At 34.8% G+C, this 26,892-nt stretch overlaps 1 protein-coding gene across 5 annotated transcripts in view; it reads left to right on the top strand.

The window, feature by feature from the left end:
• Window positions 1-26,892, top strand: part of SEMA3A (semaphorin 3A) — a 553,854-nt gene that overhangs the window by 160,597 nt on the left and 366,365 nt on the right. For 2 of the 5 annotated variants that reach the window (XM_086398571.1, XM_086398572.1), the window contains exon 2: window positions 11,701-11,776. The exons of 1 other annotated variant lie outside the window; for it this stretch is intronic. The gene's annotated coding sequence lies outside the window, so the exon portion shown is untranslated. Of the gene's footprint in view, window positions 1-1,291; window positions 1,635-11,700; window positions 11,777-26,892 lie in introns of those variants that run through there. 2 more of the 5 variants (XM_086398574.1, XM_086398573.1) reach the window with 2 other exon arrangements.

The raw sequence follows: 26,892 nt of genomic DNA, 5'->3' as shown, positions 1-26,892 counted from the left end.
GCTTTGAACAATTTCCTTATTTAAACTATGTTTCAAAATTGAGATGTCATTTATTTCTTAACCATAAGTTGTTATCACTTTGGTTTAAATATCTCATAGCTAAAGAAAGACTAGGACTAAATATTTTTTAAATCCATATTTCTATTTTTAAAGCTGTCAATGCTTAAAAACCTATCAATTTCAAACTAAATGCCCCCAAATTACCTATCTATTCTAATGAATGGGAAAAGAAAGCTCATATATGACCTAAAAGTCATTTGATGAATGGTTTTGCATACTTTGTCATTCATGCTTTGCATATTTTACTGCATAAAAATGTAGTGAATATCTCTAGATAATTGAATTTTAAGAAACAAATATATCTTTTAAAATGATGCTTGTTTTGAAGCTTATTTAGAAAGTAGACATTTCTAATACAATTCTACAGTTTCAGGACTTCCCGAAGTAGTTGCATTTCCATGAAGTTTGTCCCAAGAAATGCTGTCCACCAGAGTAAAGATATTTCAGTTAAATAATTTATTGGCAACTCAGCGACCATAATAACTGATGAAATATGTTGAGACAAGGAGTAGTCAAGTATAGTGAATGTGAAATGTACTGCGAATTTTAGAATAGGAAGAGCATATGCCATGAAAAATGAAGAATAATACCTATAAAATAGTAAGGTTATGTTTGCCTTTATATTTTTAAACTGAAGAAGTAGTGATATTTAGATAAAGACAAATTTTCTTAAAATATAAGTTAAAACTAAAAGAGCAAACATAAGCTCTATGACCACCCCCCCCCTCAAAAAAAAAAGTATTGGTCTATTACCTTTAACATCCAGATAGGGTGAGAAGCAAAAATAAATGAATTGTGTTAACAGTATGTGTCAGTGAATATATAATACCATGGCTAAGTATCATGTAGCCCATATTTAATTTTCTATACACAGCAATCTTATCTCGAGAAAATCATGATAAAACTAAGGAAGTTAAATGAAGAGAAAGAAGCAGTAGTGCATTCTTAAGTTTACTGTTTTAACAATCACCATCAGTGACCCAGTTTTGTTTTGTCTTTTTCCCTTCCAGGGAAAGTATCTATACATTACTTCCACAAGTTTTGTATAAAAGTCCCTCAAGGCTACATGTGACTAATGCTTCTTTGGGACAAATGTAGCCCGAGGGATGGAAAGAGTTTTTAGGGTCCAGAAGCTGACTCTCACATTAATATGGAGAAGTGTCTTATTAGGATGATGGGTTCCTGCTAATAGTATAACTTCCTAATGTGTGAAAAAAAATTTTTTTTGCTGGTATCATGAGCTTTGTGCTGGGTGTACTGGTTTATTTGGAGCCCGTTACTTGTGAAAGCTTCACCTTTTCCATTTTTAGAAAATGTGAGGCAGCAAAATGGTTTTTGACAAACTGCAGATCCTGCAGAGTTTAATCAGCTTGATTGTAGGCACCGCGTGCCTCTCCTTGTCCCTTCTTTTATTTGACCACTGGCAGTTTGGGAAAATTTTCCTGCTACTGGATTATAGTTTTAAAAGAAAGTAAAAGAATGTGATTCCTGAAAACAAAGCAAAACAAAAAATTGCTTTATCAAAAATCATCAGCAAACAATAGGAAAAGAAGATTCACAGGAGCTCCGAAATGGTAACTTATTTTCTCTCTGTCTCTCAATGTTTCCAAATAAGTTTTTAATTTATAGACTTAGAACAGCTTTTTTATCTTGTTAAGGACTAAGATGATACAACTGTAATATACTCTGTGTGATGCAAACACAAAGGAGTTTTTTGTATGTAAGGTAGTTAGTAGATTTTTTAGTTTGTGTACCTGTATTCTTTATGTTACTAAATAAGTCTTTTTCCATGTTTGACTTAAATTATTTTAATTTGAAATTATTAACTGACTTGCTACCTACACGTTTCTTTGCATCAGTGGTAATTTTGGTTTTAATTTCATTACATTGATACTGAAAGTTAAGAATAGTACATAGAACTTAAGGGAGTGTAGTCTTTTTAGTTCAAATAATTTTATCTTAGTTAATTTCTTTCAAATGGAAGTGAAAAAATATGCAAGAAAATGGCTTAAAAATGATTTGTATGAAAACAGGGAATGCTTTTAAAACAAATAACAAAAGAAAATATATAAAGTTAAAGGAAAAGGACCTCCAATTACAAAAATGAAAATAAAAAAATTAGTAACACAAAAATAGCTAAAACAGAATAACCCCAACAGTTTTAACCAATAAATCTATTTAAACTCGAATAATCAGAATATTGAGTAAATTCATAGTCAAAAATCACTGGCTTCAAAATGGCTCGATGTCATAAGATATAAGTATCAAAGTAAGCTATTTGAATGTATTTAAAGTAAGTTTTATATAAAATTTTTGAAAGAATTCTTAACCCTAAACCTGAAATATTAGTTAAATATATTATTGATGATAAGAATATGTAGTGGTTTTTTTTTTTTTTTCGTTGTTGTTTGGTTGTTTTAAGTATTATTGGTTTATATTAAGGATGAAATTTGAGAAAACCTTAGTCACCAAAGATGGCTTACTTAATTGTTTAAGAAGATAAACTGTGACAAGACTGGTTTTAACAGAGGCAGTTTAGTTGAATACTTATTGTTTATTTCCATTCTGTGATTTGATGACAATAACCATAACTGGTATTTTAAAAATAGAGGTCCAAATTGTATCTATTATTATTGTGTCAGTCATTGAAGAAGAGTGGAAAGCATCTACACTTTCATTTCTTGAGGTCTTTCTTTACCAGGGCGGTGTCCAGTGTGGCATCATTAGTATAACAAGTTCCTCAAAAGTTAAAAATATCTAGTGGAGAATACTTCCTGCTCTTTTCAGCCTAACAGGCTACATTTGCATTTTTACCTGTTTACTGAGCTGACAAATTGACTGATTAAAGTGATATATTTTAAAATTTCAACTTGATATAAAGCTTTTAAGTCTTCTGAAGTTTAATTTTGGTAAAGTTGATTCCCCATTTGGGAATCATGCATGGTTTACCAATCCAATACCACCAGCTAGAACAATTACTAGAAAATTATTCACAACAAACCAAAACTTCTCCAGATAATTATTTTCAGTTAGTTTATTATTTGCTTATTGTCCATAATTCTACAGCACTGTGAACGATTTATTATGAGATTAAAACAAATCAAGCTACTTTCTCTTTTACTGTTAGAACATTCATTTCTTCTTTTTATACTCAGGGAAAATCAGCTTTTACTCTGAACAATGGCTCTCTGACCAAGTCTCATCTTCTAGTCCGCTGGAATTCCTGCTGTCCTAAGGCAGACAGGGCATAAAGTGAATTCTTTCTGAAGCAGGCGTTGTGTGGCTGAGCAAAACTAACTATTGTCTCTGCCATGTTTTCTCTACACCTTTTGATTCTGGGCACTTTCTGTTGTATTGTTCAGTCAGTGAGGCAACCCTGAATTGTGCTCTGGTAACAGATGATCTCAACATCTAGGTGGCTATATAATTAAAAAAAAAAAAAAATAGTTTGCACATTACTACCTGTCATATGCCCATCATGGGACAGTTTAAACTTGGCTTCATTATTCTGAAATAAGGAAGCCTGCCCTGTCTGAGACATACTCATCTCATAGCAGAAGGAAAAGGACAAGGGCAGAACCATGAGCTGTGTTTTAAAGCTATTGCACAAGTGTGGCACATATTACTTATAGTCACATGTCATTGTACAAAGCAAGTTACTTGACCACATATAAAGTCAATGGTCCTTGAAGTCTAATCCTCCTACAGGGACTGGCCCAGCTGAGAGCAGCATATAGTGACAGTAACACAACCTACCAGAGTCTGTTCACATATATTAATGTTACTCTCTTACATGCACAAAAGGCCTATCTAGTCACAGTGTCAAAGTCTGGAACCACATGATAGCACAGATGAGGATCTTAATCTGGAGAATCCTAATTCTGAAATTCTAACTAAAAAGGATCAATTATATACTCAATCCCTCCCCGTTCACCCACTACCACACACACACACACGCACACACACATACATTTCTAATATACTATGGTGGAACAGCAGAACACTTAAACAGAAAAGGGAAGAAGTAAGACACAAAGCGGTCACAAGTAGATTAGGCAAGTCTGAAATGAGAGTGGGAACGCCCCTTTCCTGGTGATGGGGGATGCTCCCTGAGGGCCTGCAGCTTTGATGCCTCCTTGAGGTTGTCCACCCTGTTATCTCCACAGCTCTTAGCTCTGCCTCTGGCAGATCTTTTCCATTTCTCTGCCTGCTCAGCATTTTCTGAGGAGGGTATTGTGGAATACCCACCTTGCAGGCCAAGCTCCTTCTTGGTCTGGTTTTTCTGCCAGTAGGAATTTGGTAGGCCTAAAGTTTATTTTAAATCTTGAATACTCACAGTCTCTTTTATTCCAGGTTGATGGTTCTGTTCGCAGTATAACTTTCTCAAAACACAGCAGGCTTTTTACTTATAGAATTTTATTTTATTCACAATCATGTATGAATAGCTACCCACATGATATTCCATCTAAACTCTGGTTCCTTGAGCTTACTGGGCTTATAGAAGACTTGTATCCTTTTTTATTCTGTTTTCTCTGAGTCATTCTATCCTGAGGAAAGTATTACTGGCTGTTATAATAAATAACAATACGTGTCTTAATTAGAGGTGGTGACCAGTTGTAGTCACTTCAAAAAAAGTTTGTACCCATAATTTTTGTAGCTATGTTTAAGAAATAATAGAAAGATTAAAAGTTTTCTGCTGCTGCTGCTGCTAAGTCACTTCAGTCATGTCCAACTCTGTGCGACCCAATGGACTGCAGCCTACCAGGCTCCATTGTCCATGGGATTTTCCAGGCAAGAGTACTGGAGTGGGGTGCCACTGCCTTCTCCGAAAGTTTTCTAGGAATCATATATATTCAGAATAAATAATTTTATATTTAGACTAGGTGATCACATATAGTCAGATGGAGATAGGAATTCCAAAAATTTTGGTGGTACTAAGCACTTGGATTATTTTAAAGTTTAATGAAAACATTTCAAAATATGTACAAATCAGCTAAGGATTCTCCATGGAAAGTATGTGTATGTATGGGAGTAAATGCACGTGCTTGCCTATGCATATGTGTTTTGCATGCCAAGTTGCTTCAGTCACATCTGACTCTTTGCAACCCTATGGACCACAACCCACCAGGCTCCTCTGTCCATGAGATTCTTCAGGCAAGAATACTGGAGGGGGTTACTGTGCTCTCCTCCAGGCAGTCTTCCCAACCCAGGGATTGAAACAACATCTCTTATGTCTCCTGCATTGGCAGGCAGCTTCTTTACCACTAGCACCACTTAAGAAGCCCATGTGTTGGACATATGTGTTATATATAATAATGTTTATTTTATAAAGTATATATTAATATAAATTATATATATATATTAGGAGAGATATATATGAATAAACGTTTACAAGATAGAATTATTAACATGAGTAAACTAAGGCATTTAAGCTGCAGGCAATTAGTTTTATAATAGTTCATAGAATTTCTGTTTACTTTATTAGGGGAAAATTGTTTCCAGTGTAATTTTTTAAACACCTTTAAGAATTATCTGTTACCACTGGGGCTCTCTTCATGACCTTTTAATGACCTAAAACTGCCCCAAGAAATTTGCCCAGGCCAATTTAAAGTCTCCTGAAAAGACAAAAAGAAGTTTATTTAAAGAAACAATTATTCTGAAGGGTATTAAACCAAGGATAAGGACAGATGCTCTAATTTTCTATACTTGGTAATCTCATTGAAAAAATGTTTTAAAAATGATAAAATTTTAAGCTTCAGGTTTCAATTCTAAATGCAAGATAATCAATGACACTTTGGGGTTTAGAAATTGCTTAGTTAGAGGATACATGGCATGTGATTGTTTTGATCAAATTATATATATATATGTGTGTGTATATATATATATATTCAGCCAGTGTAAGACTGGATAATATGGGCCTATTTTAGGTCCACTGTAGCCCTACATGTCATTTCTTTGGTTTGGTTACTTCACTCCATAGAATTTCAAATATATTAATTCTACCTTTGTTCCACATTCAGCATCTGCTTTTTAATTTAAGAATTTGAGGAGTCTTTATAAATGTGCCCTTTCATTTCATTATCATTTTCTGTGATTTTTTTCCAACAACCATTATGCATATTTAGAGGTACTGGCAGAGTAAAAGAATCTTAAATATTTTTAAAATTTTCAATTTAACAATTAATAAGGCTTTAAGAATTGATGCTTTTGAACTGTGGTGTTGGAGAAGACTCTTGAGAGTCCCTTCGACTGTAAGGAAATCCAACCAGTTCATCCTAAAGATCAGTCCTGGGTGTTCATAGGAAGGACTGACATTGAAGCTGAAACTCCAATACTTTGGCCACCTGATACAAAGAGCTTACTCAATAGAAAAGACCCTGATGCTGGGAAAGATTGAGGGCAGGTGGAGAAGGGGATGACAGAGGTTGGATAGTATCGCCAACTCAATGGACATAGGTTTGGGTGGACTCTGGGAGTTGAATGGACAGGGAGGCCTTGCGTGGTGCGGTTCATGGGGTCGCAAAGAGTCAGACACGACTGAGTGACTGAACTGAAGGTTAAATTTAACAGAAATCTACTTAAATATTTTTGATTTCTGATTTGCATCTTTTTTCATGTTATAAAAGCCATTATATTTTTGCAACTTAATCTGGGAACTTGAAAAATGTATGTGTCTTCCCTGAACAGTTTGCTATATTTTCTAATGATATATTCTCCCCAGATGTGTATATTCTAAGTCTTGAATATGTTTTTAATCCTCTGTTCATAGGCTTGGAGCTCTGAACACTCGTGTAGTCTGACTTAGATTCTTATCTCTGTGTTTCCTAAACACATGTGACCATCATTATATTTTTCATACTGAACTACATCACTAATTTAGCTGTCTGAATTTTGTAGTAAAATAAAAGAAGGGCGATAGGAACATATAGTCTTTCATTGACTCAAACATATACATTCATTCAAATATTTACATTCACTTAAAATACATATTTACTTTATGTGTATGTACAAATATATATATATATTTGAATGTTCCTTTCTACCAAACATTGTTTGGTTCACTGAGGATTTAGTGGCAAATTAAAAGCAAGTCCTTCCCCAGAAGTTATATTTTAGCTTGCATGCCTAACTTAATTTTACACCTAAAACTTTGACAAATTTCATGTTTAATGAGTATTTAAAATGTGTTAACAAATAAATAAAATGTGGAGACTACATAATTAAACATGATAATCTTTGAAGATACTTAAATGTACACATTCTAGACCAATTTAAGTATTCAGAACAAACACATATCTTTAAGCTATTTAAAATATATCTACCAATTCTAATCAGAATCACTTTGAATTCTGTATCATAAATGAAATTAAACCTCAAATGATTAGTTTTCAATGTTTTCATATCTTTTTCCCAAATTACCTAATTGTTTCATCCACCCTTGAGAGAGAAAGAGAATTGGAGGGAGGAAATGCGAAAAAATAAAAGAGAGATCAAATTTGGAATGAACTTTTCTAGAAATATTAAAGATAATTTTAAGTCTTTGCAATAAATTTGCTATGCTATTTTTAAAGAAAATGACCAATGCATGTTTCAATTCACCTGACTCCCACTAAATCATTGCCTCAATGAAAACAAGTACAGCAGAAAGTAGAATGTTGTAGTTGCTCTTAGTACATCCCTGTAGAAACTAGCAGACATCAGATTTATCACTGTCACAACTTCTTTAGAGTTTCCAGGAGAACACCAGGATCAAAGCAAAGAAGTAGATAAGATAAAGAGTAACAATTTCTCTGCAATAGGAGTTTCCCATTTAAGTTTTACTTATTACTATCATTTTAGAGCAAGTTGAAAGTATGCTGGCTAGTAATCTTTACCTGACACTAATGGAAACTCTTCTGACAGATATTTTGTTGAAAAATTACATGACCTGAGTGAAAAAATAAAAATAAAAGAACTGTCAGGTTAGATCAGATATTCTGTATCTGCAGGTACCTACTTGGCTCATATAATCTTCCCAAAGAGAGTTGGAAAGACTCAATATGCTGGAAGATTTTCTGCCTTATCAGAAAGAGGCATATTTTCATTCTGCCAAACAAGTGTATTTTAATCATACTTTAAAATATATTAATTATTTTTAAACAACATAGTTTAAACAAAATGTAAAATTTTTTCAACCAACATGATGGTTCCATTGTAGTCAATTTGATAAAAAGAGAAATGAAGTACTAAAACTTCCATTGTATAAATAAGAAACTTTAATTATGTTATCCATAGTTGGGGCTTGTTTTTTCTTTGGTTGCTTGTTTTGTTTTACAATATTTTGATTTGAGCAATGGATTGTTATTATCTAGAAAATTGTGTTCATGACATAGATTTCACCTTTTTTTTTTTTAACCAGTTCAAACTTATATTTTGCCTCTCCACATTTAAGTCATTCTTCCGTCACTCTTAACTCTGACTTTATTGGTTTTTCTGGACCATAGACAATATTGCCTCAGGACTTTTGTATTTATTTCTTCTTTGGTTGTAAATACTCTTTCCCAAGATCGGCACATGGTTTTTTCCTTCAGACCTAAGGTAAAACATCACCATCTTAGAGAGGACTTCCCTAACCATCTGAAGCAAACTAATACCCATCTACCTTCTATAGTCTTGCTTTATAACCCATATTGCCTGACATTGCATTATAAGTTCACATGTTATTTTTTATTATTTTTATAAGGCCAGACACTTTAATTATTTATCACTACTGTCTAAAATAGTAACTGGCACATAGTAAATGGGCTTCCCAAGTCGCGCAGTGGTGAAGAATCTGCCTGCCAATGCAGGAGACTCAAGAGATGCGGATTCAATCCCTGGGTTGGAAAGATCCCCTGTTGTAGGAAATGGCAACCTGCTCCAGTATTCCTGCATGGAAAATTCCGTGGACAGAGAAGCCTGGCAGGCTACAGTCTATGGGATCACAAAAAATCAGACACAACTGAGCACGCACATGCATGCATAGTAAATACTCAATAAATGTTTATTGAATTAATAATATCTACAAGAGTTATGAACAGTCCAGTTACAGTTTATGTAGCTGTAGTTTATGTAGCTGTTCATGAAATAGTTAAAACATTCATAACATCAGGACAAGAGAAAATTCAAAGATAGAAAAAGCAAAGCCTTTATATTTGGAACAAAACGAGGCTTCCTTCAGTAAAATTCAGAAATCAGAATGCTGAAATATTCTGACCCGCCCTTCAGCAGGCCTTTAGTCTTCATATGCAGAAGATTCAACCATATGGTAGGTATGGCCACCACAAGCAGGGCTCAAGAGATTGGCTGTGCCCTAAACGTAAGCTGATCTCTAGACTGGCCACTGGGATTTCTTTTGCACAAATCAGAAGGAAGCCTACATGTGGTATACATTCCTCACCTACAGGCCATTACTGATAGAGGTCAAGGAAGAAATATAGCCCCCATGTTAGTCTAACAGTGTCCATCTGAAATCAAGAGAAATTCACACATGATTTGCTGGATCAGAGAGCACTATTATCAAGAGTCAAGTGGACACCCTAAAGCCTTGAACACACCTGACAAGACCTCACAACAATTCTTCTGCCCTCATTGACATACACAGCCTCATCTCCGTGGCCTAATTTGGAAAAATGAGGATTTGATTTATCATGCCTATTTTTCTCCTTTTATGTAGTGACCAGAACTTCCATGTCATTGGTGATTCTCAAGACTCTAATCCTCATCCTCAAATTCTGTTTAATTGTATTCTTTCTCTATGCTCTGTTTAACTCACCAACCATGTCTCTTTATTTTCAACTGCTTATTTGTAATTTCTTCTTCTCATTAAATGAAGCCTAGTTCTTCCCTTATAACCCTGCTTTTCATGCCAGCTTTCGAGAGATGGCTATATTCCTGTCACATCACTTAAATTACTGGGATTGAGGTGGGGTAATGTTCTGTTGTTTCTCAATGTCACTTCTAGAGCAGTCTCCCTCCTCCCTAAATTCCCTAGCTGTGATCTCATGACACTGGTAGATACCACCTGCTACTCCTCTTTACATAAGTATTCCACCAACCTCTGGTCACTTCCTCTCTTCTTTCAAGATTTTAGATTTATCTTACTGTCACTCTTTCCAACTCCATTCTTGACATATAGTATGGTAATTTCAACATCCATAGAAATGTCTTCAAAAACTATTTGCTCAGTTATTTGACTCCTCTCCTGCAAAGATCTCATTTTCCACCATGAAATAATTTCATTATCTTGTGATGTATGTGAACTGGAAATATTTAATATGGTATTGACATTTGAGTTTTGATGTCTGTATATATCTTTCGGTTAATAAATTTTCTGTTTTCTATCTATACTGCTGCTGCTGCTAAGTTGTTTCAGTCATGTCTGACTCTGTGCGACCCCATAGAAGGCAACTCACTAGGCTCCCCCGTCCCTGGGATTCTCCAGGCAAGAACACTGGAGTGGGTTGCCATTTCCTTCTCCAATGCATGAAAGTGAAAATGGAAAGTGAAGTCCCTCAGTCGTGTCCGACTCTTGGCAACCCCATGGACGGCAGCCTACCAGGCTCCTCCGCCCATGGGATTTTCCAGGCAAGAGTACGGGAGTAGGGTGCCATTGCCTTCTATCTATACACCTAACATAAATTCTTTGCTTACATGAACTTTTTAAGTTATCTCTAATCTTATCACCTTGGTAAAGCATCCAGAGAAGCATGTAGGATAATATATTCTGTATTTCTCAAAAATATAGTAATATAGAAATAAATTTATATTTCTCAAAAATGTATAGCCAAAGAAACAGGATTAGAAATAACTGTGAAAAATGCTACTTCTGTATTACCATAGTTTTTATTAATAAATAATGTTTAATAAGACATACCAAGCTAATGAATATTTATACACTCTTTGTTGATTTGACAAAATGAGACTCTGTACTGTTCAGTTTAGGGCCCAGGTCTGAATTGTCTTTATTTTGTTTTCTACATCTTTGTTTTATTTATTCAAATATAAAATAGTGTGTGATTAATGTTGTGAAAAGCATCTATTTTAGTAAAGTAAAACTATTCAAAGTATACTTTAAATTTCATTCTTAAAATATTCAGTTATTTTAAAATTTCTATTTATTTTATATATATAGTATATTTTCTTTATTCAGGGGGGGGAAAAGCTTTTGTTAAAATGTAATCCAGTTACTTGCTGGCAGTGCCGTGAAATTACTTCTTAGCTATGTTGTCAGTTTCAGCCTTCCATCATCAATTGTGAAGAAAGTTAATGACATCATAGCATTATGGACAAATCAATAGAGTGTGTTAGAGTTTCAACTAATTCTCAAATAAATCAGTTATTCTTTAGCAGGGTCAGAGACTAAATAATGAATTATTTCAAAGTACCTCAAATCCAATTATAATTACAAATTGTAATTTGTTTAGAGGAACCAGAGTGAAATGGCTGTCAGATTCAGTGTCTGCCTCCTAGAATACCTTTTTCCTTCTTAAATTACATTTTCCAATGCAAGGAATTAAGATTGTTTGAAGAAATTTATACTGACTTTTAAGCACCTATTAATTAATAGCTAATTGTTTGATTTAAATTGAACACTAAAACTGAGCTTATTTATTTTTATAGAGTACTTAATATGCCCAGATACTTAAACAGTTGGATTGAACAAATGTACCTCAGGAATTAATTCTTCCTGAAAGAGGTAAGAAAATATGCATGTTTGTATGTTAATAAGTTTTAGTGAAAATTTTAGATTTACTAGTACATTTCTTTGGATAAGGCAATGGCACCCCACTCCAGTACTCTTGCCTGGAAAATCCAATGGATGGAGGAGTCTAGTAGGTTACAGTCCATGGGGTTGCTAAGAGTCGGGCACGACTGACTTCACTTTCACTTTTCACTTTCATGCATTGGAGAAGGAAATGGCAACCCACTCCAGTGTTCTTGCCTGGAGAATCCCAGGGACGGCGGAGCCTGGTGGGCTGCCGTTTATGGGGTCGCACAGAGTCGGACACGACTGAAGCGACTTAGCAGCAGCAGTACTTTTCTTTGGCATGTAATTTAGAATGTAATTTTTAAAAACTAAGGCACTTTCTATTTTCATTTGTATAATTTCTATTCTGTGGAATGATTTGGTTATATGAGAGGGCTCCAACATGTCAGACAAAACCAAAACCAAAACCAAAAAAAGAAAAACCCAGTTTTTAGGGAAGCCTGCCCTGACCTGCTTACTCACTCAGTTATGTCCCACCCCAGGCACTGTAGCCCGCCAGGCTCCTCTCTCCAAGGGATTTCCCGGGGAAGAATACTGGAGTGGGCTGCCGTTTCCTCCTCCATGTAGGGAAGCACATTGCCACTTTAAAATGTCAAGATCTGGATTGCTAATCTTTTACTTTTCTTTCTTTCTTTTATTTTTATTTTTTTTTTTTATTGTTATACTTAGGATTAGACTGGGTTTGCCATGTTCCTCTGGAGCCACAGAGCAGAGATAGCTAGGATTGTGGACAGATTACCATCCAGAAAGATCCTTTGGCTAGCCTACCCTTTTACATTTCCTCGACCACATATGGTTACTATCAACTAGAATGCATTCTCAGGTTTAAGAGCCAAAACCGGAGGGAGGAGTCAGTTTTTAATGTGTTATGCTATCTTAATTTTGACCTAAAATGTGAGATTAAAATATGACCTTTAAAATAAAATATGGTTAGGAAATCTGAATGTATTTATATTGACTTTTTTTAACCCTCTTTAACTCTAATTGTTGCTCAAACTCATTTCATTGTATCAAGAAAAAAGAAAATTTATCAACATTAGACTTATCATTCCCACTGCATTACATATATTGCTATTAGAAGGAATGAAAAAGGAGGGAAAACATATACTTAAAGATCTATGAGTAGTAGTATGATATTAGTAGGAAAAAATTGAATATTTTAAAAATTATAATATAATAATTTATATTATATACTATATTATATATAATTATATAATAATTTAATAAATTAATAAAAATTATTCATTTTTTTCCTTATGGATCTTTGAGTAGAATAAAATGTGTGGCTTATCAATTTTAGTTTGACTTTTATTTTAGTAAAACTAAAGGTTTTCCAATTTTATTGGATCCCTTTAAATTTCAGTTCAGTTCAGTTCAATCGCTCAGTCGTGTCCGACTCTTTGCGACCCCATGAATCGCAGCACGCCAGGCCTCCCTGTCCATCACCAACTCTAACTAGATGATTATTTCTACGTAATATGAACAACTCCTTTTTTTTCCAGATTTTTCATATTTAGTATCAAGAAAAATAAGATTCTTATGAAAACTACATTATAATTGATATATGGAAGCTTCCCTTATACATGAAAAACATGTACCGTGTAAGGTAAAAATTCACTGACTTGAGATATACATTGGAATTGTTAAAGTTAGTATCAAGTCAGTATGTTTTTTTTTTATACAGGAAAAAATCTCATATCTTTAGTATTGGCAGGGCAATATACACTTTGCCAGTTCTCTAGCACATGCATTTACTTATATACATACATATCAGCATCTGTATACATACATATATATATATATATATATGCATTTGGGGCTAGGTTAATTCTTAGCATTTCACAAAACTAATTTATTGGATTATATTTTTTATTAGTGCATCATATACATAGACAGTAAATATTTGCTGTCTTTTTCAACAAACAAGAACACTGATTTTCCCATTACAATCGTCTCATAAGGCACCAATAAAGGAGACATGGTTCACAAAGTGAATTCTCTGGGTCCTAATTGAAATCTGTTCCAAATTTATGAAGATCAAAGTCATACATAGTGGTGGTTGTTTAGTTGCTAAGTCGTGTCCGACTCTTGTGGCCCCATGGAGTGTAGCCTGCCAGGCTCCTCTGTCCATGGGATTCTCCAGGCAAAAATACTGGACTGGGTTGCCATTTCCTTCTCCAGGGGATCTTCCCTATCCAGGAATCATACACAGACTTGATTTCAATGTCATTGCCATCATTGTCTTAAAGATATACTTGAAAGTCAAGTCAGTTTTCCAAATTTAATTTATAAAAACATCAGCAGTCCATGCAGAAGAGTCTTAAATCACTGGAAACAATTAACTTTACACTTACACATTGCACTGAAGTGAGACAGGAACTGGTAGTCAACTCATGGAGAATTTATAAAAGTCAGAATAGTACATCCAGCTAGCACCTGATCAAATTTACTTCCAAGTATTAGATCTAATAGAACTATTTGCAGAATTGAACTTAAGATTCTAGGCTTTGAGTGATACGTATACAAACTGGGGTAGATAAATATCAGTTTATTTGAAAATGCTATCTGGCTATTTCAAAGTGGGAGCCCCAAGAAATTTTTTTTTTATCAATGTCCGTTTTCGTGACAGTGCTACTTTGTCCTTTATTTATTCATTCTTTCTTTCTTTTTTAATAGAAGAAATCTGAAGGAGAATTTTTGCATGTAAATGTATTAAAATATTTAATATAAATAATTATTTTAAAGAGTAGACAATCAAAATTTTGCTTGTCTTGCTAAATCTATTATTTAATGACTTATTTGCTTAGGGAATTCCAAGATCCATAACACTTTCTCCTTTCCTGAATCTGAGAACAGTTCTGCAAATATTGACTGTTTCCTCCTCATGGCTTCATATGAGTTTGATTCTAAACAAATTCTAGGTTGAATATATATGAATACTTTACTAAGAAGCTCATGACATAAATTTTGAGCATTCATAAAAAAGTAGAAGACAATTAAAAGAGATTGTAGTTAGGAAAATGATGTACTGATTTTGGAAGAGACGAATATGAGATAAAATTCCACATTAACTAAAAAAGTTAAAAATGTGTGGGTAAGAAAGGAGATACAATCAGAATGCTAAAAAAAAAAATTAAGAGTAGTATATACAATTTATTATTTCATTTGAAGTTCATTCTCTTATGACTGTTGAATAACTTTGGCCTGTTTTATAAGATAGAATGAAATTATACTTCAGACTCACATAGTCTGGATTTTAAGGTGAATTATTGTGTGACCTTGAGAAAATTATTTTACTTTTATCAAATTTTCTCATTTATGTGGGACTAACAATATTTTTTTATTTTGCTTTTTTTTTACATATTTTACATATTTTGAAATACTTCATGACTTACTTTAAACCTTGAATTTTATAATGTACAGTATAGAATTCCCTTTCTGTGACTACTTTACAAATTACTTTTTTACTTACCTTATCTTTCAAAAGAGTTTTACTCTTTTCATGGATGTTTAAGTATGTAATTTTTTTTACTTGAAAAATATTCTTTATTCTATATGCCTCCCCCACCTGCCAATTTAAGGAAAAGACAATATTTAGTGAGTGACTAGAGGAAAGAGTAAGAACATTTATATATATATATAAGTTGCTGGTGATTTGAGTCAAAACAGAACCATTTATAGCATTTAAATTCTTTAAAGGATGTCAGTATTTATTAAAGACTTTTTTTAAAAAAATGATGAATCCTTTTGACTCAAAATAGTCACCTATTAATTTAGCTGTTATTTAATTTTGATTTTAAAATAAATTATCTTCAGCTTTTTAGCATATTAATGTTTCAATATTTAATAGCCATTTCTAAGATTTTTCCAGAAGTTAGAATATCTTTTCCTGATCAGAGAAATCCATAGACATTTTTTCCTTTTTTTTTTTTCATAAAGGGAGAAGTTGAGCTAAGACATTCATGCTGAACTGAGCTCTACGTAGCTATAGTGACAAGAACCTTGGTGACCTGGGCAGCTAGGCAAGCACTTACCTTATCATCCTGGCTACATATTATTTTCCACAGGATCAGTAGGAATACTTAGAGCATAGCTTTTCTCCTGAGACATTCTAGTACATGCCTACCTTCCTCTGTACTGAGGGTAGGATTGGAATGGCCATGAGTAGAAGAAGAATGTTTCCTACCTATTAGAAAAACTTAATTGTCTGTAATGTTTGCACAGACTACTTCAAATTCAGACTGACTTATTACTTTTTCTGGGCTAATAATTCCTTCTTTCCCTAAACTTATTTTTTTCTTCTATCCTTGTTAATCTATGCTAAATGATTTTAGGTCCACAGAATTTCTGAGCCAGCAGGGATTTAAGAGATCATTTCATTGTTTACATAAGGAAACTAAGGCCAATAAAAATATAATATAAGTTACAGACAGTAAGAACCTAAATTTTAAACTTTCATTCTCCTTTCATTTCCTTTGTATCATCATATCTTGCTTTCAAAATACTACTTTGCTGGATTTTTTTCCTCTTTCATTTTAGGAGTATCTGTTGATAATTTCCATTATTTATCAGCATTGTTTTCAACTATGCTTTGTATCTGTGTGAGCAAAATAAAGAGATGACAGTTTCATCATTCACAGACAGAAGTCTGTCAGTGGATAGAAATAATTGAACAGAAAAGGTTGGATAATAAGATAAGCACATACGTACTGTGCTACCTCAAGTTCAGTTCAATTCAGTTCAGTCACTCAGCCGTGTCTGACACTTTGCGACCCCATGAACTGCAGCATGCCAGGCCTATTGTCCATCACCAACTCCTGGAGTCCACCCAAACCCATATCCATTGTGTCGGTGATGCCATCCTCTGCCGTCCCCTTCTTCTCCTGCCCTCAATCTTTCCCAGCATCAGGGCCTTTTCAAATGAGTCAGCTCTCTGCATCAGGTGGCCAAAGTATGGGAGTTTCAGCTTCAACATCAGTCCCTCCAATGAACACCCAGGACTGAGCTCCTTTAGGATGGACTGGTTGAATCTCCTTGCAGTCCAAGGGACTCTCAAGAGTCTTCTCCAACACCACAGTTCAAAAGCATCAGTTCTGCACTCAGCTTTGTTTATAGTCCAACTCTCACATCCATACATGACTACTGGAAAAACCAGAGCCTTGACTAGACAGACCTTTGTTGGCAAAGTAATGTTAATGCTTTTTAATATGCTGTCTAGGTTGGTCATAACTTTCCTTGCAAGGAGTAAGCGTCTTTTAATTTCATGGCTGCAATCACCATGTGGAGTGATTTTGGAGCCCTCCAAAGTAAAGTCAGCCCCTGTTTCTACCGTTTTCCCATCTATTTGGCATGAAGTGATGGAACTGGATGCCATGATCTTAGTTTTTTTGAATGTTGAGCTTTAAGCCAACTTTTTCACTCTCCTCTCACTTTCTTCAAGAGGCTCTTTAGTTCTTCTTCACTTTCTGCTGTAAGGGTGGTGTCATCTGCATATCTGAGGTTATTGATATTTCTCCCGGCAATCTTGACTCCGGTTTGTGCTTCTTCCAGTCCAGCGTTTTTCATGATGTACTCTGCATATAAGTTAAATAAGCAGGGTGACAATATACAGCCTTGACATACTTCTTTTCCTATTTGTTGTTCCATGTCCAGTTCTAACTGTTGCTTCCTAACCTGTATACAGGTTTCTCAAGAGGCAGGGCAGGTGGTCTGGTATTCCCATCTCTTTCAGAATTTTCCACAGTTTATTGTGATCCACACAGTCAAGGAACAAACCTTTTTGGGGAATGGCGTTTTATGACTGGCTAAATATTTGTTTTATATACATATCTGTATATATACAGATATATATATGTGTGTGTGTGTGTGTGTGTGTGTGTGTGTGGAATGTGTGTGTAGGTTACTCCCTCAGTCATGTCCAACTCTCTGGGACCCCATGTAGTATAGCCCACCAGGCTCCTCTGTCCATGGAATTCTCCAAATTCTCTAGGCAATAATACTGGAGTGGGTTGTCATACCCTTCTTCAGGGGATCTTACTGACTCAGGAATCAAACCTGGGTCTCCTGCATTGCAGGCAGGTTCTTTACCATTTGAGCTCCCCCGGAAGCCCATATATAATATATATATATATATATATAAATATATATATATATAATATATATATATATACACACACACATACATACATATAAATGTAAACAACTATAAATGTTGTGTGTATATATATATATATATATATATGGCAAAGTGCTGCATGGAACTTTGCCTTTGTTAAACTCTCTGATATGTGTACAACTTCTTTGGGTGAAGGCTTTCTATTTATTTTCCCTTACTAACATTATTGATAATTTAGGTAATCAGAATTGCATCTTTGTAGAGATCCAATTCTATGAGTTTTGACAGTACTGTACATACATTAAACCACCCCTAAAAGCAAGATTCAGAGCATTTCTTTACCCTGATAAGATTCCTCCTGACTTTTTACTCTTTTTGTATTATGCATCAGTTTGCATTTTATACAAATGAAATAAGTATACATGTTTGTGTGTGTGTGTGTGACGCTAATCATTACTTAGCATAATAATTTAACGATTTACTGGTTTGTATCAGGAGTTCATTCATTTTTTATTGCAAAACAGTATTCCATTGATTAGATATACATTTGTTTATCATTCACTGGGTTGTGGATATATCATCTCTATCTTTTGACTTTTCTGAATTAATTTTCTCAGCATTTGTGTGCAAGCCTTTTTATGGACATATGTTTTCATTTCTCCCAGAAAAATACAGAAGATTAGATATTACAGTTGGTTGGTAGGTGTATATTCATTTTTTTTTTTAGAAATGACAGTTTTCCAAAGTGGTTGTGTCATTTGTCATTAGCCTGAGCAGTGTATGAGAGTTTCTGTGTCCAGAGTCTGTAAACTATCACTCTTGAACCAAATTCAGCTATACTTATAATAAAGTTGTATTGGAACATAGGCACACTCATTAGTTTATGAATGAGCTGCTTTCACGGTACGAATGCAGAATTAACTAATTGTGACAAAAACCATATAGCCACCAAAGATGAAAATACTATCTGGTCCTTTAAACAAAAAGTTTGCTAATCCCTGCTCTGTATCCTTGCACACCTTCATGTTTTCAGTCTTTTTAATTTTAGCCATTTTCATGTGTATATGGTGATATTTCAGTGGGGCTTTAATTTGCATTTCCCTGATAAATAATGACATTACATGTTGTTTCATTTATTTGCCATTTGTATGCCTTCTTTTCTAATGTTGGTGTTCAGTCACTAAGTTGTGTCTGACCTCATGGACTGTAGCACACCAGGCTCCTATATCTTCCACTATCTCCCAGAGTTTGCTCAAACTCATGTCCACTGAGTCGGCGATGCAAAGTAATCATCTCATGCTCTGCCGCCGCCTACTCTTTGGCCTTCAATCTTTCCGAGCACCAGGGTCTTTTCCAATGAGCCAGCTCTTTGCATCAGGTAGAAATATTTTCTGAAATCAAGGTGAAAAGACAGTCTTCAGAATGGGAGAAAATAATAGCAGATGAAGCAACTGACAAACAACTAATCTCAAAAATATACAAGCAACTCCTGCAGCTCAATTCCAGAAAAATAAATGACCCAATCAAAAAATGGGCCAAAGAACTAAATAGACATTTCTCCAAAGAAGACATACAGATGGCTAACAAACACATGAAAAGATGCTCAACATCACTCATTATCAGAGAAATGCAAATCAAAACCAGTATGAGGTACCATTTCACACCAGTCAGAATGGCTGCGATCCAAAAGTCTACAAGCAATAAATGCTGGAGAGGGTGTGGAGAGAAGGGAACCCTCTTACACTGTTGGTGGGAATGCAAACTAGTACAGCCACTATGGAGAACGGTGTGGAGATTCCTTAAAAAACTGGAAATAGAACTGCCTTATGACCCAGCAATCCCACTGCTGGGCATACACACAGAGGAAACCAGAATTGAAAGAGACACATGTACCCCAATGTTCATCGCAGCACTGTTTATAACAGCCAGGACATGGAAGCAACCTAGATGTCCATCAGCAGATGAATGGATAAGAAAGCCGTGGTACATATACACAATGGAGTATTACTCAGCCATTAAAAAGAATACATTTGAATCAGTTCTAATGAGGTGGTTGAAACTGTAGCCTATTATACAGAGTGAAGTAAGCCAGAAAGAAAAACACCAATGCAGTATACTAACACATATATATGGAATTTAGAAAGATGGTAACAATAACCCTGTAAGCGAGACAGCAAAAGAGACACAGATGTATAGAAAAGTCTTTTGGACTCTGTGGGAGAGGGAGAGGGTGGGATGATTAGGGAGAATGGCATTGAAACATGTATAATATCATATATGAAATGAATCGCCAGTCCAGGTTCGATGCATGATACAGGGTGCTCGGGGCTGGTGGACCGGGACGACCCAGAGGGATGGTATGGGGAGGGAGGTGGGAGGGGGGTTCAGATTGGAAACACGTGTATACCTGTGGCAGATTCATGTCTATTATGGCAAAACCAATACAATGTTGTGAAGTAATTAACCTCCAATTAAAATAAATAAATTTATATTTAAAAAAACACACAGACAAAAAAAATTTTAATTTGTTGTAAGTCTTATTAATTTTCATTTTCAAGAGCATTTTTACTGTCTAGATACAAGTCTTTTTGTAGATAAATATGTTTTGTGAATATTTCCCTCCACTTGAGAAATTTCATTTTTTAAGTTTCTTTTGTATAGCAAAAATTTTAATGGGGAGCAAGTGCAATATTTCATCTTTTTTCTTCTTTCATGATTGTTGGATCCTAAGAAATCATGCTTATCCCAAGGTTACATTTTTTCTCCAATATTTATTTCTTCTAAGTTTTATTGTTTTAGTTTTGAAGTACTATGACACATTTTGAGTTGATTTTTACATGTAGGGTAAGTAAGCATCAAGATTAATCTTTTATTCCATGTCAATGTCTAGCTGTTGTAGCATCATTTGTTGAAGACATGTTTTTCTCCATCGACTTACCTTAAGAACTTCATGAAAAATCAATAGCTATTTCTCAACTATCTAATTTTCTCCATTGAACTATGTGTCTACCCTTTGCCAATAACACAGTGACTTGATTTTTGTAGCCTTGAAATTAAATTGTATAAGGTGATGAACTCAGCTACATTTTAAATTTTAAATTTTATTTGATTCTTCTAGATTGCTTTCCCATAAAACTTCCCTCCCCCTCAAAGAAAGGCTTCATGAAATTTTAATTATGATTTTGTTGAATTTATAAATCAACTTATATTTCTTTAGACATTTCATTACTTACGTATAATTCCTTTGTGGCCAGAGAACACACTCTGATATCAATCATTTAAAATCTATTGAGAATTTTTTTAAGTCCCACCATAGGTACTGCACTTTATATGCCCTGTGTGTTTACTGATTTATTTCTGTCTAGTTATTCTAATAAAATCTCTTACTGTGATTAGGCAATTTTAATTTTCTTACTTTAGTTCTGTCAATTATTGTTTCTCATACTTTGTGGATCCTTTATAAGTTCATACACGTTTATGCTCAGTATATCTTCCTGCTGAATTGATCCTTTAATCATTATGTACTGTTTCTTCTTATCTTTGGTAATGCTTATGCCTTAATGTCTATTTTAGATGATATTCTCATAATCAGCACAGCATTCTTATGCTTCATACTTGCATCTGTTTATTTTCAAGTCATCAATTTAATGCTGAAATTGAACATTTAATGCATTCTGATTTCTGTTCTTTTATCACATATATCCCTCTATTTTCTGCCAAAAAAATGGGAAGGCTTTTAGGATATGATACATGTCCCTGGTAATCTGGCATGTAGTTATGCTTTTCAGGATTTGTTTTATTTTGTGATCTTTGCCGTTAGTAGTAAGCAGACCCTTTTAATATGAAATCCATGTCCTTCAGTTATGGGAAATATATATAAAGATTTTTATACCTTAATATGGGAATTCCCAGGTGGTGCTAGTGGTAAACAACCCACCTGCCAATGCAGGAGACGTGGAAGACATGGGTTTGATCCCTGGGTCGGGAAGATCCCGTAGAGGAGGGCATGGCAACCCACTCTAGTATTCATACCTGGAGAATCCCATGAACAGAGGAGCCTGGTGGAATACACTCCATAGAATCACAGTCAGAGAGGACTGAAGTGACTTAGCACACATAGCTTATATCTCTCTCTGCATATAGAGAGATATTAGTAGATGGAGATTGATATATATATATATATAATTATCAAGATATATATATAGATAGGTTTGTAAAATATATATATAAGAAATTATATGTTGTATATATTGCAAATGTGTATGTTTCTTCCCTGAATTTTCTGTCTTTCCATTCTATTAGTCCTAAAAATCTGGTATTTGACTGCTTTAATTGATCCATTCATTTTCTTTTACTTCTCGTTTTCCATTTCTTTTTCTAGTTGTCATAACTTTAAGTGCTAACAACTCTTTCTGGTTCTCAATTCCTTTTTTCTTACAGTCTTGTTTGTTTATTTATTTTGAATAGGTTAAGTATAATTTCTTATTTCTGGAAAAGGTTCATTATAGTTTTGAGATGTTCGTGTCTTTCATTGTCTGTTTTTTTTTTTTTCAAATTCCTTCAGTTGCTATTTTGGAAATTTTTGTTCTCCACTCATGTTGTCACTTTTCCTCTTGAGTCAGGCAATTCTGAATTGTCCATCAATAAGATGTCAAACCATTTTTAAAAGCATTGTATGGGTGGGATTTGGGTGGGAGAGATTAGAGGGTATTCTGTGTATCATTAGATTGCACTTTGTATTGGCCAGTAAGCAAATCAGTCTTTTCACAGTGGACCACCAAATGATGATATATACGGGATGCTCTCTCTAGTGCGGCTTAGCAGGAAAAATTACTAACACTGATTGCCGATATTTTGGGAGAAAAATGGGGGAAATGTTGAACTCCTGATTTTTATCCTGGTAAGGTATTCCACTGATCATTGATCATCTTCCCTTTTCTTTAGAGTAAGTGGATTTGCTTTTCTTCAGAGGTCTTCTAGCTCCCCTTTGTCAAATTTATGTGAATTCCTTATTACCAAATTTCCTTAAAGTCTTATATTGATGTGATCACTTTTATCATTCTTTTTATCCTAGTGGTTGAATATATTTGTTTTTGTTTGTTAGTTCTCTTATACCTCTACTCAGGCTAAGGAAGAATGAAGAGGTGGGTTTGTATGTTTAATCCTCTTAACAAATAATCAGATTTGTTTAAATAGATTTATTTAACTTACATATAATTATGAGCGATGATTATGTTTTTCCAGAGGTTTGATAGGCAGGAGAAAGAATTTCTTAAGTTTCTCAGGAAGAAATATCTGCACCAATGATTGATTATGCTTTCCTCCCTGTGGCCATATCTTGAGAATCACTTTATAACTTATTGTCACCTTTAGTATATGAAGAGGAAAAAAAAAGCACTTCACATCTGTCCATTATAATACATTCTAAAACATTTTACTAAGAGATTTGATAGATAAGGGATTCAAAATTATTGACTAAAGTGATGCTTTGAGATTACCTGCAGATTTTATTATTTATGTTATTTCTGGTCTCCTATTACCATAGATAATTGTCTATAGCTTAAATGCGAGTATTGACGAAAATACAGTTATAGTTCATCTGGGTTTCATCAAAACTGTATCCCTGTTGGGAGAAAAGTGGACTTTGAAACAACTGATGTCTGGAAGTGCTACCCATAGTCATCAGAGATTTGCCTGAGGTCTGAGACAGTTGCTGTGGAAACTATCGCACTCCACCCTTTTTAGTGAAACCTTAACCAATAGCTGTTAGCCAAAACTGAAAATAAGAAATGGAGAAAAAAGCAGAATGATGTGGGTATTAACATTAGTTGAATTTGTAGACTGTTGCACATAGATCCATATAGATTAGTTCTTATGAGTGGAGTTTCTGGAAAAATTAATTTTAATCTACACTATAAACATTAGGATCAGATCCTCACGTTTTCGAGGAATTTAGGTCCACATCATTCCAAATATGTGGTCGCAAATTCCTTTGAACTTTCTTTGTTAAGGACAGCTATGTTTTCTTTCTAAAAGTGAAGCTAAAAAATTCAGACTGAAACATAGAATTAATTTTTAATCAAAAAAGTACAGCAGTTCAGATGAAATTATTTAACAGTTTGTATTTTAAGTAGTGTTTTCCTCAATATTATTAAAAATATAAAAAAATGTATCAAATGTTATTCAGAAAGCCAATTCACTGAATAACGTGACAAAAATGACATGATTTCAAGTGGTGTTAAAGCTGTAAATACACTATCAAATTGCCAAGTTGTGGATGCTTTATGAGGAGGAGTACTTAGGAGTTTTGTAGTGAAAATATATTCTTTTAAATGATGGCATTTAAAAAATTTTAACCTAACAATACTCAACGATTCTAAATTCTCCTTGTACAGTGATTAAAAGCTATAAAAGGAGTTCAGTTCAGTCCCACAGTCGTGTCCGACTTTGCAACCCCATGGACTGCAGCATGCCAGGCCTCCCTTTCATTGCCAACTTCCAGAGTTTATTCAAACTCACGTCCATTGAGTCAGTGATGCCATCCAACCATCTCATCCTCTGTCATCACCTTCTCCTCCTGCCTTCAATCTTATCCAGCATCAGGATCTTTTCTAATGAGTCAGTTCTTCGCATTAGGTGGCCAAAGTATTGGAGTTTCAGCTTCAGCATCAGTCCTTTCAATGAATATTCAGGACTGATTTCATTTAGGATGGACTGGTTGAATCTCCTTGCAGTCCAAGGGACTCTCAAGAGTCTTCTCCAACACCACAGTTCAAAAGCATCAATTCTTTGGTGCTCAACTTTCTTTATAGTCCAATTCTCACATCCATACTTGACTACTGGAAAAACCATAGTTTTGACTAGATGGACTTTGTTGGCAAAGCAGTGTCTCTGCTTTTTAATATGCTGTCTAGGTTGGTCATAACTTTCCTTCCAAGGAGCAAGCGTCTTTTAATTTCATGGCTGCAGTCACAATCTGCAGTGATTTTGGAGCTCCCCAAAATAAAGTCAGCCTCTGTTTCCACTGTTTCCCCATCTATTTGCCATGAAGTAATGGGACCAGATGCCATGATATTAGTTTTCTGAATTTTGAGTTTTAAGCCAACTTTTTCAATCTCCTCTTTCACTTTCATCAAGAGGCTCTTTAGTTCTTCATTTTCTGCCATAAGGGTGGTGACATCTGCATATCTGAGGTTATTGATATTTCTACTGGCAATCTTGATTCCAGCCTGTGCTTACCCAGCCCAGGGTTTCTCATGATGTTGTCTGCATGTAAGTTAAATAAGTAGAGTGATGATATACAGCCGTGATGTACTCCTTTCCCAATTTGGAACCAATCTGTTGTTCCATATCCAGTTCTAACTGTTGCTTCCTGATCTGCATACAGGTTTCTCAAGAGGCAGGTCAGGTGGTCAGGTATTCCCATCTCGAAGAATTTTTCAGAGTTTGTTGTGATCGACACTCTGAAAGGTGTTGGCATAGTCAATAAAGCAGAAGTATATATTTTTCTGGAACTCTCTTGTTTTTGTGATGATCCAACAGATGTGGGCAATTTGATCTCTGGTTCCTCTGCCTTTTCTAAAATGAGCTTTAACATCTGGAAGTTCACGGTTCATGTACTGTTGAAGCCTGGCTTGGAGAATTTTAAGCATTACCTTGCTAGCATGTGAGATGAGTGCAATTGTGTGGTAGTTTGAGCATTCTTTGGCATTATCTTTTTTGGGGATTGGAATGAAAACTGACCTTTTCCAGTCCTGTGGCCACTCCTGAGGTTTCCAAATTTGCTGACATATTAAGTGCTGCACTGTAACAGCAGCATACTTTAGGATTTGAAAATAGCTCAATTGGAATTTCATCACCTCCACTAGCTTTGTTCATAGTGATGCTTCCTAAGGCCCACTTGACTTGACATTCCAGGATGTCTTGCTCTAGGTGAGTGATCACATCATCATGATTATCTGGGTCATGAAGATCTTTTTTGTATGATTCTTCTGTGTATTCTGGCCACCTCTTCTAATATTTTCTGCTTCTGTTAGATCCATACCATTTCTGTCCTTTATTGTGCCCATCTTTGCATGAAAATTCCCTTAGTATCTCTAATTTTCTGGAAGAGATCTCTAGTCTTTCCCATTCTATTGTTTTCCTCTATTTATTTGCACTAATCACTGAGAAAGGCTTTCTTATCTCTCCTTTCTATTCTTTGGAACTCTACAATCAAATGGGTATATCTTTCCTTTTCTCCTTTGCCTTTCGCTCCTCTTCTATTCACAGCTATTTGTAAGGCCTCCTCAGACATTTTGCCTTTTTGCATTTCTTTACCTTGAGGATGGTCTTGATCCCTGTCTCCTGTACAATGTCATTAACCTCCATCCATAGGATGGACAGAGGTTCTTCAGTTCTTCCTTCAACCACAAAAGGAATATGGAAATACAAAATGAAAAAAATAAAGGCATGTTTAATCACAGAGTATTTCCAGGATATCTAAGATCAGTCACACCAATAGAAAAATCAGTTGCAGTTCTGTAATTAAGAACAACAGTCAAGAAGTCACTCTGTACTTTGACAACTGTAGCTGCTACGTAGACTGCCTTACTGCCATAGATTCAGCTGGTAAGGAAACGATGGATCAAATCTACTGAAACACATTGTTATTACCAGATAGTATGCAAAACTTATCCATCCTTTGCCATGGATCTCATCCAACTTTTATACTAGTTGGTGAATATGATGCTCAAATTCATAATTAAAAAGAAGTTACACATATTAAAGTGGCTATTTTGAAGAAACTACATGAAATGTTTTTATCAATTGCTCTGCCAAAATGCTTAATTTCAATCTCATCCCTTTATCTAACTAATTCCATATAACCTTTCATGTCTCAGCTCAGTATTACTTCCACAAAAAAACCTTCATGTTTTACAGTATCATC

The sequence above is a fragment of the Bos grunniens genome, chromosome 4 (assembly GCF_055505025.1).
Source record: "Bos grunniens cultivar Pamir isolate PY7600 chromosome 4, Bosgru_T2T1.0, whole genome shotgun sequence".
NCBI lineage: Eukaryota > Metazoa > Chordata > Mammalia > Artiodactyla > Bovidae > Bos > Bos grunniens.
This window is presented reverse-complemented; position numbering and strand designations above follow the sequence as displayed.